Source organism: Pygocentrus nattereri, chromosome 18 (assembly GCF_015220715.1).
Source record: "Pygocentrus nattereri isolate fPygNat1 chromosome 18, fPygNat1.pri, whole genome shotgun sequence".
NCBI lineage: Eukaryota > Metazoa > Chordata > Actinopteri > Characiformes > Serrasalmidae > Pygocentrus > Pygocentrus nattereri.
This window is the reverse complement of record NC_051228.1, coordinates 9,364,699-9,381,956: the sequence shown is the minus strand read 5'-3', so window position 1 is coordinate 9,381,956 and position 17,258 is coordinate 9,364,699.

The window sequence follows — 17,258 nt, the reverse complement described above, 5'->3', positions numbered from 1 at the left end:
GAAAACTTTATAATTGCTAAGTCGCTTGTCAGAGGTTTGCTCGGCTCAACTCAGCTGACTGTGTGCAGTGTCTGGTGGGCAAGCATGCCCAGTGGGTGCGTTTAGTATATCCCAAAAACCAAACATTACCGTAATCCAAAAAAACACAAGTGCACAATTCCCTCCATGACGGTTTTGTTTTAGCTCAAAAACTGTGATCGGGAAAAACAACACAGAAAAGTGTAGAATGGTGGTAATGAAAAGGAGATCATGAAGAACAGTGAGCTGCCTTTGTCAGGCCAACTTAATAATGAGAACGTCAAATTGATTTTCCACATTTAACTTATAAACATCTGTCAAATATGGTAGTACCTAGTAGCAGGTAGCAGTAACTTAGCATGCTACAGCTTCAAACACTTAGCATGCACGGCATAACATGGCTGTACCACACAGGTTCGATTCCGGCTCGCTGAGGAAATCTCAAATCTGAGGTAGTGAATTCTGAGGAGTTAGCTATGCTAGTCGTTTTCTGTATTGTGGTCCGTGGTGGCATCAGAGGCTAGCGACAACTTAGCAAGCACACTTACACAGTTCCATAGGGCTACACCACAGGTTTAATATCCACAAGTTTAGAGGATAAAGACTCAAGTCAGATCTCGAGTGAGGTTGAGTGGCTGCTCTAATCTGTTCTGTGGTGTGTTAGTTTATTAACCTGCTAAGCCAGCCTTGCTTTCCTTAGCACTGTTCAACATTTAGCAATAGTCATTCAGCTTATGGTTTAACATTTACTGGATAATGATTTGAAGATTTCACCAGTTTAATTTCTGATTATTAATGTTACAGTAGGAGTTTATTTGTTTCTGCTGTACCCCGTCTCATCTGCTCAAATGTTCATACAGTGGGCTGTATTCACTATTCACCAAAGGTAACATAAACACTGCGTAATTTGTTGTGAAGGAAAAGCACAGGGTTTGGAAACCAGGAGGAAAGGGTGTGATTATGATTTGTATAATCGTGTACATTCATAAGAAGACACATCCATCACCAAAGAAAACATGTACTTCACTAACCTGGGTAGCAAGAGGATAGCAGGCCACTGTTGGCCTACTGGTGGAAAAGCTGGCAGCCCACTGGCTTTTTACTCAGTGTTTTCCAGGCAGCACATTAGTAATAAACAAAATGTCACATTTTCATTACCCAGTTTGCACTCACAATCCAATTTACTTTTCTTTTTTAAACTAGTTTAGTAAATAATGTTAACAGCAATGTCATAAATAATGACAGATACAGCTGTAACCAATCTAGCACAGTGTTAGTAACATTTTCAACAAAAAATCATTTTATATTAGGCCTAGTCATTATTTTTTGTCTCTCAATTGTTTGTAATGTTTGTCATATTTTTTTATCCAAAGTAAAAGTTTATTTGCATTTAAAAGCTGTTTGAGGAAGTTAAAAACTAGTTAGACTTTGTACACAGGACAATAATCTGGAAGGCCCGAGGGTGGCATACAGTCAGCTATTTGGGAAAGAAGACATCCTTCAAGTTTTGACTGAGTTCTCTTTGAATACCCTTTTAATGCACTCGCAATTATCAGATTCATCTTCTTGGGGAAGCGGTCCAAAGCAAACCGACTTTACAACATGCTCGTCCTTATATTGACTGCAATTGCACATTTACACCAAATTCCCTGAAACAAGATTTTTTTTCTGTTTTGCCATCCCTCATTTGTTGGAGTAATTTAACATATATCACTAACCCTCCACCTGGAGATCCACCATCCTGCAGGCTACCCAAACTCAAACCCAAATCCAACACACCTCACTTCAGCTAACTGAAGACTTCTTAAAGAAAGTAATTAGATGAATCAGGTGGGGTTGATTGGGGTTGCAGCTGAAGTCAGCAGTAAGTTAGATCTTGGTGACCACTGCTCTAACACATACTAAAGGCCTTGCTGTCCATTCTTGCTGAACCATTTTTCAACTATTAATATTGCAAGGATGCCTGACATTATGTTGAAATAATTATAATTATACATTTTGTTGTTGGTATATTTTGGCAGTTTATGTTGTATTTGACGGTTTGCATTTTTAATCTTTTAAACTTTAAGCACCTGATCAGAATCTTTGCACAGCCCAAGCCCAGTTGTCAAGTCCTGTATGCATGAATGCCAGAAGGCTTGTATTCATGAACCATTCCTGAACTTCATCCACGCTACAAAAAAAAGGCTATCACCACATGCACATGTCTACATTCATTCAAATCTAAAATAAACACAGGGTTGAAGGTTTGCATGGCTGATGACTTCAGGGAGCGCGTTAAGAGGAGGTAGTCCCAGCTGGGCGGCACCGTTCCACTCAATGGGCCCCCGTTTCATTATCTCCCCATGTTCTCCCCTGACCTGCTGCAAAAATGACAACTGATTTACCTCAAGATCAATTTGTATGTAAATCAGTAAAGAGTTGGAGGAGCGATGGAGTGGATTAACAGTAGTCATTTTCAGGTCTGTGGACCATCAGTCCGTCTCTGTCGGGGAACTGTGCCCAAATGGAGAGGTTAATGGAGCTGATTTAGATAATGTGACCCTTTTAAAAGGGAAGGCCCCATCCCTTCTGTTCCCGACTTCTGTCCTGACCCATCCTGTCCACGTCACAACAAATCAAATCAAGCGGGCTTCTGTCAACCCATGTCTGAATCTTTTTGGCTGATTACAATTCACACCACACGCAATTCAGATGCTCCCTTCATCCTATTTTCCTCATCGGGAGTTGTTTTCTTCTTGTTTGGGTCTTGAAAGCTGGGCAAGATCCTCGGTATGCAGAGAGCGCCTCTGTTTTGGTGGAAAGATTATCACACGCTAGCATCTGATGTCCTGCTTTTTAAGGCCCTGCTGTGCAGCAAGACAGCCAACTCTTTGGTCATCAGTGTGGCGTGAAAATATAGCAAGCGGCTAGCAAGATGACCTTTTATCTGCGAATGATGAATGGCCTCTCTGACTCACAGATAGTCTTGCCAATTTCCTTCCCTTTGATTCCTGACTGAGGCAAAAGGTCCTTCTTGAACTTGTTGTGGATGCGTTGCTCCTCGCTGGGAGGTGAGAGACTCGTCACGGAGGCACAGATGTTCTGGCAGTGCCTCCTTCCCACATCTCCTTCTCTGCAGTCAAGCCCTTGACGGGATGCAGCAGATCAGCAGCTACACCGCCGATTTCAAAGGCATCCAAAATTAGACCGTAACACTTTAGATGTTTGCTGCTTCAAATTGCGAGCCCCTCTAGTTTTTGTGAATAGAGGCTACTAGTCAATAGTTCCACACTCCAGGGGACAAGAGGAACTAGTGCTTCAAGAGCGCTTTACGAAAAAGTCAGAGTTCTTTGAGGAACCTTTTCTTCTACAAAGCCTGAGAATCACTTTGAGGGTTGTTTCCTTTTAAAGTTTTTCCTTGTTCGTGTACCATGGTTTTGATGTCAGCTTGAAATGAAGCCAGAAGACTTGTCCAATCTCGCCAACAAGATAAGCCCCACTTGTTGAAGCACCACTGGTTATTCTAGGACGCCCACTGAGACCTTGATGGGCTTTTTTGTAACTGCAGTGTTGCCTTGTCACTGATATTTGTGACAAAATGGATGGATGGAGAGTGCCTTTTAAAGGAAATGTGCCCATCTCTCTTATTCTTCTCAATGTGTGGGCTCCATTTGCTTGCCCGGCCAGATGGCGAAGATGACCTTGTCTTTTTTGGTGCTCCCGCTTGAAGAAATGAAGTTCCATGCGAAGCATTAGAACAGAGCACATTCAGAAGAAATCTAGCATGCGAGCGAAGAGTGTGTGTGCATATGCCGATATTAAAAAAAATATTGCTCATTCATTACACACAGCACTCTGAGAAAGAAAAATATCTTTCAGCAAACACTCTTTGTTCCTGTCATTCCTCAAAGTAAACACTGACCTCAGATGAAAGCAATTTCAAAGAGAACTCTGTCAGACAATGCAAGGTTTATGATATTTATGAAGACACTAACACTCCGTGAATAAATCTATGGGCTAATATACAGCCTTTTGCTTGAGGCTAGAATTCCTGATATGTTTTGGTCTTGATGAAGTCTTTGCCTTATATTTCATTTACCTGCACGGGGTGAGAAGGTAGTTTGCGCACTTGATTGATGGCCGAATTTGAAGGGTGATAGCTTGTGACAGATGACAGTTTGTCAATTTTCATTTTAGTCTTCTTTTGTCAGTTCCTTAACCAATAGCACTGGGAAATACTTATTATTAATGATTAATGTGTCACTGGGGAAACCTGGCAAAAATCATTCAGTGTGGTGCTGCCATATAATAGTTATTTTCTCTAACATAAATATGTGAGATGATAGACTACATGGGATAGAAGGGAAACAATCTAGTATAAAAATATATTAGGGCCCAGGTGATATATCATTTAGCAGATTATATTGACCAATATTAACAACCTGTGCTTTCGCATGATAATAATACTGATAACTATAATTAGAGCCTTTTTAGTTGCAATTAAGCATTTAAAGCAAATCAGGCAATTATGTCAGTGGTTGCATTTTCCTGAAATGGCCATGTTGCATTTTGGGATGCAGTTTTTCACAAAGATGGCTCTGGCTGCATACTAGTAATTTGGCCTGCTTACTACTTTTGGCTAGTATATAAAAATATATTAGGGCCCAGGCAATATATTATTTAGCAAATTATATTGACCAAAATGGCAACCTGTGCTTTTTAAGTAGTAGAACATGTGAGGGAGTGTGTTATCACATCATTAGCCATGATGTTATAGCGATAACACACGACCTTGAGTGTTCTGTTGCTTTTATACAACAATTAAATAAAGTAAGAAATTGATAAACTGGGCTGTGAACGCGGCATTAAATATGTTTTAATGTCAGCAATTCCTTCTGCCAAATTATAGTTCCTTAACAAGCAACTTCATGCTTGATGACATCACAGTATCAAGCTCCGCCCACTCGCTGCACAGCCAGCTGTTTGTTCTCCAGCTCCACACAGACCAACTAACAGTTTTTTTTGGTTCAATGAAGTTAACATTGATGCTTTAACATCACAAGACAGTGTCTCAGGCATCAGGCAACTTCATTATTTTGTTTAATAACACAGACCAACCAACAGTTTGGGAATTTAGTTTAGTCTCATTTTAATAGTCTGACCAGTTCGGCTGTCGGTTAAATGTGATCTTAAAAGTATCCGTTTTCTGTTTGTGGCAAAGTTAGAAGTAAAAATGTTAAAACGCCTCGAGTGTCTTCTACAGCTGTCAAAGTCGTTGCTTAGCAACGGAGTCTCAGTAGAGTGATACAGTGTTTGTGAAAAGCCCATGATGTTCTGGCGAAACATCAGCACAGTTATACTGCATTTCAACCAATCGGCTTGCGTGGCTGGAACTAACTGTTGTATAATGGATGATAATAATGCTGAAGACTGTGAATAGGGTTTTTTTTGGTAAACTGAATAGATGCAAATAAAAATAAGTCTAAAAGTAACAAGAATGTCTTGTTTTTTTTTTAAAGTAGCTGATGTCTTGTAAGCTAGTTTGAAATCTGGTTCCAGATTTCTGCTGGACGCCTGTTATTACAAAGATTTCATCCATATCTCATATAACATAATATATATATTATGTTATATGAGATATATGAGTTATATTAGGTGTTCAGGTATTGGATGATAATTGCAAATAATATTTGGCTTTTTGCAAAGATTCCAAAGGTTTGGAAATGCTTTGGCAAACACTTTAACATACATAAAATAACTACATTCATAACATTTTTATCAGTTAAAAAGTTTTTTTTTAATGGTAAATTTAGATTTGACTTCCACCTTTAAAAATCTTCCAAGATTTTTTATATTTATGTACTTTTGTTTATGTTATAATTCATAAAGTTAATTATGAAGTAATTTTAGAATAACTCTTTTCGTCATTGTGGACACACCTAATAATTTATATTGACATCATGTTTACATTATATACGTGGACAAAATAAGTGTCATTAGTATGTATTAATTGCTTTTAATGATTCTGTGAAAAGTATTGCCTTAAAAGCCATTTAAAAGCTGTATGTGAGCAGCTGGATTTCAGCCTTCACTACTGCAGATGGTTCAAAGGATCAAACTAGGTAAGCACAAAAATAGTGGCATCAATAATTTATCATGGTAAAGTGTTCCACTTGTGTATATATATATATATATATATATATATATATATATATATATATATATATATATATACATACACTCACCGGCCACATCATTAGGTACACCTTGCTAGTAAAAGGTTGGACCTCCTTTTGCCTTCAGAACTGCCTTAATTCTTCGTTGCATACTTTCAACAAGGAGTTGGAAACGTTCCTCAGAGATTTTGGTTGGTTATTTGAGTTACTGTTGCCTTTCTATCATCTGGAACCAGTCTGCCCATTCTCCTCTGACCTCTCACACCAACAAGGCATTTTTCTCCACACAACTGACCGCTCACTGGATATTTTCCCTTTTTTGGACCATTCTCTGTAAACCCTGGAGATGGTTGTGTGTGAAAATCCCAGTAGATCAGCAGTTTCTGAAATACTCAGACCAGCCTGTCTGGCACCAACAACCACGTTCAAAGTCATTAAATCACCTTTCTTCCCCATTCTGATGCTCGGTTTGCACTTCAGCAAGTTGTCTTGACCACCTCTACATGCCTAAATGCGTTGAGTTGCAGCCATGTGATGTAGTACAGACTAAATAATAGCTAAATATATACAAAATAATTTATAGGTAACTTTCTAACTATTTTTACTGGGAGGTGTCAGGCCCAAAACATAACCCCTTCTTTCAACTCGTGAAAATAATACTGACATTATTTTAAAAAAATTTTGAGAAGATTAATTTTTAAATAAAAATAAACTGCTGTCTCAATTTTTCATGTAACTACCGAAACACAAAGGCTGTGTTCCAAATAGCGCACTACTGTACTCCATACTGCATACTACATACTGCATACTGTGATAGTATATGACACATGGCGTGTGCTGTACTCTAGGAAACAGGCGCGACTAGACAGCCAACAGCCAAGACTAAGCCAATCAGAACCATCTCAAAACCAACCCCATATTCCAGCTGTTGCTTCTTTTCAGCTCTTCTCACATGGATATCGTTTGGTCATGAGACGTGCCCGCTGAGTGTTAAGTGATGCCATGGCAGAGTGGAGACTTTTGTCTTCTACCCATCATTCGAACCCAAATAAACTTTCAAAATATCAGCTTTGGATTGGATTGTGTGGTAAAGCTGTGTGGTTTCCAAACACACCTGTTTGCCTCTGCTTGCGCCATTTCATTTTCATTATACTTGTAAATGGTAATATGAGCTAGTTAGACTGACTGATTAGCAGTGTGACTCCACACATGGGCCTAAAAAGCTGATGATGAGTGTTTTTTGTAATTGAGACTGACTTTATTAAGTTACTGGGTTAACCGCATTATCTGTGCAGCGAGTTAACTTTGTTAAATAGATCAAGTAAACAAACCCACCTTAAGACCAACAGAGAGAACAGAAACAGGACAAATGATTTCCTTTCATTTATACGTCCATGTAAGACTCAGTCTGTTGCTATTGAACATTTGGAGCAAATCAGGTGGTTAGATCAGTGGTTACATCCTCCTGAAACAGCCATGTTACATTGCAGCATATCACAAAGATAGCTCTGCCTGCGTACTGGTAAATTTGGCCAGAGCAGGTTGTTCATCTGGGTGTCTTAAGCATAGGGAAATTCATGTTGGTCATGTACCACATGCTACTTACTACTTTGGGCCCCAGTCAGTATGTGGACAGTATATAGCAGGCTATTTCAAACTTTTTAGTCCATAGGCGGGGCCTTAATTTAGCCACACCCCTGCATTTTAGTGCAGGAGGTGAGACTGCATCCCTGTCCCTCATGGCTGCATGGTGGGCAGTTAGATCCCATTGTTTTAAATGTGTCCCAAAGTCTGAAAATCGGTGTTTAACTTTATGAATTGTCACTACTGTAACAAATATTTCACAGTCACTACTGAAAACTGGTAAAAGTGGTAAAGTTTCAGTAGTGTTATGATGTGAAATGTGTTATGATTGTTTCGGTAGTGACCAAATGGAATGTTTGATCATTTGTTTTAATAAAATAAACATACGTGATGTGGTGTGTTAGTTTGTGTTGCTGTAGTTTTTAAACACCTCAGTGTCTCTGCTATACTAAGAATAGTCCACCAACCAAAAAGATCCAGCCAACGGCATCATATGGGCAGTGTCCTGTGACCACTGATGAAGGACTAGAGGATGACCAACACAAACTGTGCAGCAGATGAGCTGTCGTCTCTGATGATAAATGATCTCTGATAAATGATGACTTTACATCTACAAGGTAGGAGTGTCTAATGGAGTGGACAGTGAGTGGACACAGTGTTTAAAAACTGCAGCAGCACTCATACCAGCACAACACACACTAACACACCACCACCACGTCAGTGTTACTGCAGTGCTGAGAATGATCCACTACCCAACCCAAATAGTACCTGCTCTGTGAGGGTCCATGGGGGTCCTGACCACTGAAGAACAGGGTAAAAGAGGGCTAATAAAGTATCAGAGAAACAGATGGACTACAGTCTGGAACTACAAAGTGCACCTGTGTGGTTAGTGGAGCTCCTAAAATGGATAATAAGTGTAGAAACAAGGAGGTGGTCATAATGTTATGCCCGATCGGTGTGTGCGTGTATGTAAATATATATATATATATATATATATATATATATATATATATATATGCACACACATATATTTAATATAACACAAAACCACCACACATCATGATTCCCTTTCACAGTTGTAATTATTTTAATTGCCTCATGTCAGTAATCCATTATCTTTTTTATTTTATCCTTTAATCTGGTTAATTAAGTGCAGATTTCCTTCCTTCATCCTTCTTTGATTCAAAGGCATCTTCCCTCACCTCCGTACCCACCACATACCAGCTGAGACTGCCTCTATCTGTCACACAAACATGCGTGCACACACACACACGCTCACGGAGCACAACAGCCGCCACCAAATATGGGCCTTTTTGACTGCTGTGCAAAATTGCACCCATAAATCATGTCATGGGCAGTTTAATTTTATCTGCAAAGCTAACTAGGCTAAACAGTCAACAGCCAATCATGTGCTGCCAATCCCTGAGACAGAGGAATAAAAAAGCTCTTTGTGTTATTAGATGGAGATATCATCTATGTCTGACATTACGACTGAACACAACAAAAGCTGCGTTACTTTCAGAAAATGGCTTGTGATTTAGAAGGGGTGGGGGTGGGGTAGACGGATTGTGTACTGTCTATCACTTTTGGTGACAATGCTGTGCTTGGTCGCAGCAAGGCTCCATGGCAACACTATCCATCAAGCACGCGCCAGGGCCAACGGCTCATGCAAAGCACTTTTGCTTAAGATGAATTATTGTAAATGAGCTTAATATAAAAGAAGAAGGAAGGGTGGAACGAAAAAGAATCATCATTTGATTTTCGATGCCTTTTTTTATTTTTTTTCTCTTTCTCATGACAAATGAGTGCTGGAGTGTTTCCCACAATTAAGCTCTGCTCTTTGTCATTTTAATATGAAAATTGCCACTTTTTAAAAGCCTGCTGAAAAATTAGCGGCTGAAAGGGGCCCTGAAGCTAATAAGTCCAGCGCTGCTCCTTCCTCACCCGTGGGTTTTCGGTGGGATTTTTATGGCTCTGTGACAGATGGGTGGGTGCAGGTCTTAATTGCGCATTGCACAGGAGAGACTGTAAAAGTAGCTCTACCACTTCTGCATCTAATACCACTGAATACAGTACATCAGTGAGCTTGAACAATGTGCCAGGCATTAAGGCCAGCCAGCGTGGCTGCAGACTCTCCAGCTCCAGCTCTCTAGCCATGGACGTCTTGAAACATTATAGTCTATATGACTGTATAAGATTGCGAGCTGTCTGTGTGGTGTCTTTCGCAATCCATTAACCCCCCCCAAACGCTTGTGGTTCTTCCCAGCATTCCAAAGGCTGTTGACTTTAATAGCTCTGAAGTGCATGTGCCACTGCACATCCCACAGGGAGGTGGGATGGGGTGGGGTGGGGTGGATAGAAAGTGGTGTTAGTAGAATGCTGATGACCTGTTACATTTTTATTTCTTCCATAAATAACTCCATTAAGATCTCTATAAAGGACCAGCATAAGGCAGACATCAGAGGAGAGAGTGACAAGTGACCATCTGCTGGCCTGCATAGACGTTACTGGATTGCTTTAAGGGTATAAATGCTCATTAGACTATGGCATCACACAGTGACCCGTCATGTCTCATTTTGGCAGCTTAGATAATGAAGACACTGCTTAATGTATGACAGGACTTTACGTAATTAGCCATGCCCGTTGCTGTAGGCAACTGAGAAAAGACTTCCCAGTGTCTAAAGTAAGTTTCAGTACAGTCTCTAACCTCTTATTCTCCAGGGTATATTTTGGTTTGTCCATCTGAATTTACACGACCAAATCGTAAGGCAAATTATTCAATAACTGCATGAAATAAATGCAAATTAATTTTGTAAAATTTCCCCTCAAATTAACTGAATAAAACAAACAAAATAAACACATGAACGTGTTTTATGATCACTATTATGTTGCTATATGCTCACAATTTACTACCAAAAGCCAAAAATCTTAGATGCTCTATGTATTTTTTTATAAAAATTATTTTTACAGAGCAGATCACTGAAGAGGCACCATCTGTTTATAGTTTATAGCCCAGATTTGTGGAAAAATCAACTTTCAGTGGAAAAAAAAAGCGAGTTCAGCTTCTTTTATTACAAGGGTTTAAAGATACATCACCATCTATTTGACTGGAAAGAAAACAGTTACAGCCTCATATGACATCCACCTTTTGAATGTAGCTTATGAAATATGAACAAAGTGTATTTTAAAACCACCGGTGGTTCCAAGGAGTTTAAGAGGCGACACAAATGGGAAAAAGAAAATGCACACGATTTTCCATTTAGATGTAGACCTGGAACTTATGTAGTCGGTCAGACGGAACATGTTAGGAGTCTAAATTGTGCTTCTTTTGCTTCATACTGCAGCAGCAAGGCTAACATTGCTAACAAACACTAGAACTCAATAGTCACCCAAATAGCCCAAATATTTTCAAACCTCATCCAGGTCTTCTTTAAAGTCAACCAAACTTGGTGATTTGGTTTAGGAGTATGATTTACTGTGAACCATACCAATGAACTTTAGGTAAGTGTGTGCCAAGTTAAGACGCTATATGTCATTTTTTGATGCCTTCAAATCAAATTTACCCAACTTTTCACTTTCCCAGATGCATTCAGACATGTTTGACACGATTAAAGTCGTTCAGGCCTGTCGATGTGGTTAAGGACACAGCATAACCTGCTGTGAACTATAAAATGAACTTGAAACAACAGGGTCTGTATTCACATGTATTCTTAGTTATTCACATTTATGCCAACGGCTGTCATACATAGAAAGGAATCTGATCCAAGATCAATCCTGCTTTATGAATTCCAGCCCTGGTGTTATGTGAAATGGCTTCCCATAGCTTGGACATACTGTCATACTGTGTTCTAAACCACATTGGCAAGGCTGACCTTGATGAAAACCTGGATGTGATTTTAATGGGTCGAGAGAAGTATTTTGGATGTATTTTCACAGAAACAAGGCTATTTGGGTGACTACTAGGTTCTAGTGTTTCTTAGCACTGTTATCCTTGTAGCTCCAGTACCAAACTAATAAGCAAATTTTGGACTACAAACATGCCTTGGATGATCAACTGCATCTAGAAAATTGGGCAAAGTCAATATTATGCCAGTCTACTCAGTTAAGATAATATATTTTGGGGCATTATGATTGGAGAGCTAAAAGAATTGTATAGTGCCTATAGTGGCAACAGAAATTTCAAACAGGAAAACAAACATTTGACGCATTTTATTGGAGAATAAAGGAAAGTAGTCTCAGTGCAGTGTATCAGAGATGTGCAGACAGAGGACAAATTATAGGAAACACTGAATAAATGAGTGGGGAAGAAACATAACAAGCGCAGATGCTTCCAGACAGGTGTACTGTATGATACAATGAAGCAATTAACAACCTACCATATTCAGTGAAATGTATAAAAATGCAGAGCAGGAACACTTGACATCAGTTTTGGATCAAAATGGCAAGAGGAAAAGATTTAAGTGACTTTAAAAGGAGGATTCCTTATCAAGGCATGCATAGCGGCAGTCAGACGAGTCATCCTTCTCCATATTCTCCACAAATGGGACAGTGCATGTGCAGAGTACACCAAGACAGTGATTCAGGCCTGAATGCTTGACCCCAAAAGTGAAGGTAGCTGGCAGCTGTTGTGGGCATTTCTCTGGCATAGCTTGACTCCACTTGTCCTCTTAGAGGGAAGGGTCACTTCAAATGAGTACAGTTATTCTGATCATGTTTATGCTATGATGAAACATTTCTATTCTAATGGGAAGGGCCTTTTCCAGGATGACAGTGCCCCGCATCCACAAGGCATGAGGGGTCACTGAATGGTTTGATGCATATGCAAATAAAGTAAATTATATGCTTTGGCCTATGGAATGATGTTCCATGCCTCCAGTTTAGTACCACAGACCTGAAGAACCTTTACAAAGGCGCATTGAACTTGTTCTGGTGCTGCACTTCATTTGGTGATGAACTTTTTATTAGTTTTTACAGATATGAGCAACTTGCATTCTTCTTGAGTGCAAACAAGGATGAGTACGGTCAAGATTACAGTCAATACCACTTATGCTGAGCTTCTTTGGTGAGTTTACTGGCAAGTTGCTAAGCAACAGTAGAGATGCACATCGTGTATTTACAAAGAGATCTGTTTATTTAAAGGCTCATGCAGACCTGGAGATTTCTCATTATCAGATTACTGAAGTGCTTGTGAACATTTTGAACAAATTAATGCCAAAACCTCAGTATTGAGACTGCATGCAGCATCAATATGCAGAATTAGTGCCTGATACACTTATATAAGTATCACACACAATACCATGTCAGTGACACTGCTGTACTAAGAATGGTCCACAACCCAAATAATAGCTGATCAACAGCATACCTGTGGTCAGAAACTGACCAAAGATGAATGGGGAGGAGGGTAACTGATAAATTGTGAAGCAACAGATGGGCTATAGTCTGTGACTGTACACTTGTACAGTGGATCTATTAGGCATTTCCAATGAAGTGGCAAGTGTGTGGAGGTACAAGGTTGGTATTTTTAATAAAGTAGATGGTGAGTGTGTAAGTGAGAATTTCTTAATAATAATTGCTGCACCAAGTTGCAAGTTACTAAAAAAAACTAAGCAAATAAAATGCAATTTAACATTTAGTGATCTGTGTTTAAATGAATACAGTACAAAGACAGGATGTTTAATGTCTTATCTTACTTTCTTTTGTAAATATACTGTACTCTCATTCTCAAACTGACTTCTGCGATGTTCCAATAAAGTCTAACAAGGACAATTTAAGACTAGAAACATTATTAAATGTTCAGAAAACATTTTAAAAGAGGTGCTTGGGCATAAAAAAAGCATCCAATAAAAGGCCTAGTGCTTTATGAGCAAGTATAAGCCAACTCACTTCCCAAATAATTTAGATGTTTATGGAAATCAAGGATGTCATGGTCTCTGGGCCAAAGCACTAAAGAACCTTCCAGACTATTACTGGTGTAAAGTTCAAAAGCCAGAGTTTGTTATGATATGGGGGCTTATTAGTAGGTGACTTGCACACTTATAAAAGCACTATTGATGCTAAAAGATACATACACATTTTGGAGCAACACTCGTTGCCTTTTAGACGCCGTCTTTTTCAGAGACATCCATGCTTATTTCAACATATGAACACCAAGCCACATTCTGCATATGTTACAGCAGCATGACTTGGTAATCAGAGAATGTGGGTTCTAGGTTGTCTTCTGTTGAAAACAGGTGGGTTATTACAATGTGCCCATATGATTGCACTTTCAAAACTGAATACAATAATGCTTTTTGTGCTAGTGACTCTATGGAAATGACCTACCTGAGGTGTTGTTTTACTCTAACAATGGATTCAATTCTTATGGCAGCTATAAAACACTTGAAGCTGGTAAGACATGTAACACATTCTTTACTTTGTTTTCAGTTTTCAGTGAATCCCTCAGTAAATATTTAAATTTCAAGCCTACTCTGAATATTACTGAAGGAGCCTGGTCAACAGATAGCTAACATTAATTGATTAAGTTAAACCATATTCTTACATAGGGTAAGTTTTTCATGGCTTCAGACATCTTACTTCATATACAGTGAGAATTAAAAGCCTGAGACTACTAGTGACACGGCTTCTACTTTGCAATCTTTTCTAATTTAATACAAAAAGCTTAGTTACAAGTTATATTATCAGCCTAACCAAGTGAGTGGAAAGGATAATCTTTCCAATTTTAACCCAAATTATTCAAATTTTTCTTTGTATTTGTCCCCCTCTTGCTTTAATGACAGGCTCTGATCACTAACAGTGACAAAAGCCTCAGTAGATTAAATCCAGAGTCATCTGAATGTGTGTTTCAATGAAAGACATAAGACTTAGAAAAAAAAGGAATCTGACCTTTTTGTACAAAGGCCTGAACATGGTCAGTGACACAAACTTCTCTTTGTTTCCCTTTTTTTCAAAATTCTAACATGCTCAGTTGTTTATATCCAGGATTAAATGAAAACAAGGCCAGATTTTTAATGTGGTCTCAGACTTTTAGACCTCGCTGTATATTCATGTGTTTGTTTGTTTGTTCTTTACCTTTAAAAGTACATATGACCATATTTATCTAATGGAAAAGAGCAGATTAAAGTGGTTAGGATTCATAATCTGTGTCTGTATTAATCTGTATTGAACATCAGATTTCAGACATCTGCCCTGGAATGTGGCTTGTGGCTCTTTGTAGTTAATGTGCAGCACAGCTGGGTGCCTGTTTTCCTCTAGATGTAGATATAATCTTTACTGAAAGCCAGTCCAGCAGGCACCAAGAAGCCACCATTTTTCCAGATTGAGCCTCAGAAATCTTCTCATCACTACAATGCTATGTTTATATTTGTTCAACCCTTTTAGCGGAGAGGTGGAATGGAATAGATTTCAAACAAATGGAAATAGGACAGGGCATTTGAAAAGAGGCCTATAATGAACCTTGAGTGGTGCTGGGATCACAATAAAAGGATGAATTCAGCTTTACCGTCAGCCTTGCCTCGGCCTTAATGGCGATTTGCTGATGAGATAGCGTTTTATGCCTTATACAGTACACAGGTTATTTTCTTTAAAGTCAGGCGGCACCCTGAGTAGCTTGACATGAGCACACTGACAAAATGACATTTAATATCTCTCGGCTTGAGATGGCTGCCGGAGCCCGCCGCTTTTTGGCTTTTGTCATAAATGGCTTGCCTTTGGAGCAGAAATGGGAGTTCTTGCTAAATACCATGAGGCTGTTCCATCAACAATAAAAAAATCATATTTTCTTTAATGCTTTGGGGGCCTCTGACACTGCGGGCCTGGGAAGTGGTGGTGGGGGGCAGGGGCGGGGGCGAGCATGAATGGGGATTGTCATTAGGTGGACGTACCATACAAAGAGAGGAGGGTTGGGCATCTTTTAGGGTAATAGCCCAAACAACATTGCTCACAGTGCTGTGAGTGAGTGAGAGAGCGAGTGAATGAAAAAAAAACACAAAGGCTGTGTGTGTTCCCAGGGCCTCTAAAGAATGAAGGCCCCTAAATAATAATTTTGACAACCCCGGGGGGGTGAACCAGCTGATGTTATGGCAGGAGACTCCATTTATGCAGGCGGAATCCCCCACCCCCTTTTCTCCAAACGCACTGATCTAATTATTGCATGTTAAATGGGCATCTGGTAAATGGCGCGTATAATGATGCGTTTCCAGTGATCTGCATTAAGTGACTACTTGTCCTGCTGCAGGCTTTGACACACAAATTGGCCCTCTCTCGGCTTTCTCCGCCCTCTCTCCTCTCCCCACCCCCCCTCGTCACGGCCAGGGGCGGGCGAGTAACCCCTGCTCAGAACCCGCCCGAGGTCCCTCCGCGCAATTAATGAAGTCGACGCTTTGATTGATTTAGTCCATAACGCGGCCGTTCTCAGGGAATTGAATGGCGGAAAAGGAGAAGGCCAGGGAAATGAATGCTGGAAAAGGGGGAAAAAAGTATGCTGACGGGAGCACGTCCTTGCTCATGGGGAAATATCTTTTGACGTTATTTTGACTATTTTTGAATTTATATTAATAAGACATTTCTTCAATGCCGATGAGCAGCTGCAGAGGCCATGGCGGGGGTTAGAGCTCTGGTGTCGAATGACCTTCATATGGCTGCCTGCCTTTGTGGTGGACCTTACAGCCCCAGGCTGGGAGAACGACAACAGGGTCTCAAAGGGCTGAGACTTTCTGACATTGGTAAAGTAGTACAATCAAGCCACCCACCACCCTCCACCTCCCACCCATTTGTGCTGGCTGGCAAGACACCACAGCACAGTTCTGCTGGACTGATTGCAATAATGAGAGAAATAAATAAAGTGGAAAAAATTTTATTGTTGTTGTTGTTGCTTATGTGTAACTCTTGAAAAGTCTCATAGCTATGCTGACTCAGGAAACTCAGCAAACGCTTATTAAACCAAATGCAGTTGTGGAAATAAAAAAAATAAAAAAAACGTACTTAGCATTCATCTTCAGTGCCTTAATAGGGAATAAACAAACCTTTGTAAATGACATTTGAGCTTTTTAAGGCTTTTTGGCTGTGCTTTGTGTACTTGTATTTACCGTTGGGGGGAAACTTGTCCCGAAGCACTACTTTGTAACAGCAGTTGTCTTTTTTATTATGCGGTTCTTTGAGTAGGGGGAAAAAAACCTACTCCTAATTTCATCCCAATGTAGATGGGCCTATTAGAATGTAATCCCTCATGCGAAGCGTCGCTTTACCGCTCTGCATTTCGCTTGAATCCGTCTCACAAACGGCTGCGATTCTGTTCTCGCTGACCTAGAATAAAGAGAAGATTCCGAGCCATGTTTTCATAACCGTAATTATCCTTTTCCCCATCCAGATGGAAACTCCTCGGTTTGAATCCCAGGCGGGCCCGTTGCCGATCCTCCCAGGTGAAGCGTCTGAAGTAAATGTTAGAAGTGGAACGTCTTGCCTTCTGTGCAGGAGCCGTGGCGTTGACCTTTCCTCACATCA